The sequence below is a fragment of the Rhagoletis zephyria genome, unplaced genomic scaffold (genome assembly GCF_001687245.7).
Source record: "Rhagoletis zephyria isolate East Lansing unplaced genomic scaffold, Rhagoletis_zephyria_1.1 Rzeph_scaffold_03607, whole genome shotgun sequence".
Lineage (NCBI taxonomy): Eukaryota > Metazoa > Arthropoda > Insecta > Diptera > Tephritidae > Rhagoletis > Rhagoletis zephyria.
Window position 1 is genome coordinate 27,313 of NW_016160690.1, and position 2,276 is coordinate 29,588.

Sequence of the window (2,276 nt, forward strand, 5' to 3'; positions counted from 1 at the left end):
AACTTGCACTTGTCTTACTAGAATATAAAAAAAACCCCGATCTATCCGCGTACTTTACATTTTTCTAAAAAGTCTGAATAAAAAGTTCAAAATTTAGACGATTTTTTTTGTATTTTTCTAAGTTCTGTATAAAGTTTGAAAAGTCGACTTATGTGGTTTCGATTAAAGCACGAACCATATTTTTGTTAAAAAAAAATAAGAAAAAAATGCTTACTTAAAAAATATTGCCAATATTATAAACTCATTTTTGATTGCCAGTGTAGTTCTTTTGCTTTATTTCTCACTTTTCGCTAATTTTCCTGTATTTTTCCGGTGCCTTTCGGTAGTTTATAGATATTAATTTATTTGCGGTCTTTCAGAATTTTTTTATCTTTTGAAAATTTTCCTGACTGTGCGTTCTTTGTTCGGCCATATTCAGCTATTTTCAGGTTAGCTCCTTAAAATATATTCGAACACGTATACTTGGGACAGTCTCTGATTAAAAGTTTTTTCTACATCACTTCTCACTTATTTCATACTTTTAAGCGCCACAGTGGTAAAATACCAAAAAACAGCCATTTTCTGCATTTAAAAAGCAAATTATTAAATAAAATGTGAACCAATGTTGACAAAAAAAAATAAAAAAATATGTATATATATTCCAAACGAAACGCAAATACTCCAACGCATTTCAAAGCATTCCAATTTTTTAAGCAAATGAATTTGTGGTTTATTAAAAATGAATACAAATTCTATTTGTTACATACTCCGCCAGCGTACCGTTAAAATTTGCAGACCAATGTTCATAAATTCGACAAAACTACATATTTGCCAGACAACAAACAAAAAAAACGAAACAAAAAACAATTTTTTTATTAACTAAAACATTTCGATTATAGCGCACTTTCAGGCGTTCAACGTGTGTTATCTCGCTTGTGCGCTGAAATTTTATTTTATTTTAAACGCTTTGATTTTATTCGCGCCATCTATGCATTGGCAAAAATACACTCGACGAGTTGCGGTGTTAATGGAAAATCCATACAATAAATTCGCTGTCTGCTCGGAGTGTCGGCTGGTGTGGGAGGGTTATGCCAGAGACTGCCGCAAGCTCGTTACTTTTAGATTTTTTTGTGCATTAGTGTGCGTATTTGTTTTAGCGACTCTAAATACATACGCATTTGTATTTGTTTATTTACAGACTGTTTATGAGTTTGTTGAAAGCGCACTTTTTTTTGGTGAGTGGAATTTCGGTTGGTTAGACGCTTGGTTAAATGGTTGGTTGGACAGTTGCCGTTGCTGAATTCCTGTTTTAGTTAGTCGTATTTACACTTGCACGTGTTTTGTTTTTTTGTTCGTTTTTCTTTCCACATCATTTTAAATACCAGTTTTTGTCGCTGTTTACCTTTACTATTTGAAATAAAATTTGCAGATTTGGGGGTTTGGTTTTATTTTTTTCTTTTTTATGGGTGCCACCATATGTGCAATCATGCGGATTTTCAATAGCAAGGTTTCGTTTTCTATTTTAGACTGCGACAAAGTGAAACAGCTAATAATATTTACGGTATTGTGGCGATGTGGAAAAATATGGCAATCCAAATGAATTGATATTGAAATAAATGAGTCACATTTTTTTTCATACTAAAATAGGATTGGCTCTAATTAATAGCTTTTTTCTGAAGATTTATTAAAGTGTAACGAAATGATAAAAAGTGGGAAGGTATAACAAGTTCCTATAATAAATTTCATAAATAATTGATAATATTCTCGATAGCAAAATCGATAACAAAATCGATAAAAATATCGATAACGAAATCGATACAAATATCGATAACGAAATCGATACAAATGTCGATAACAAAATCGACAAAAATACTGACAACAAAATCGATTACAATATCTATAAAAAATCGATAACAAACCGACTAAAATATCGATAAAAAATATCGTTTATTACGACGAGTTCCGAAAATATCGATAGCAAAATAATATCAATAATATCGATAAAAATTTCGATAACCAAATCGATAAATCGATTATTATATCTATAAGTCCCGAGAATTCCGAAAATCTCTAGAATCCCGAAATAGTCCCCAGGTTAAGTCTCTGCCTATATACTTTTCTCAATAATTACCTATACTTTAATCGTTCTTTCTCTATCTTCACCTTTACTTTTATCTGTATCCCCATCCTCATATTTATACCTTTCATGAGCATGAAATGGTATTATAACTTTGGTCCGATGTTTGTAAGTACCAGAACAAAAAGAGATAGACCCACTAAAATGTATACTTATATGA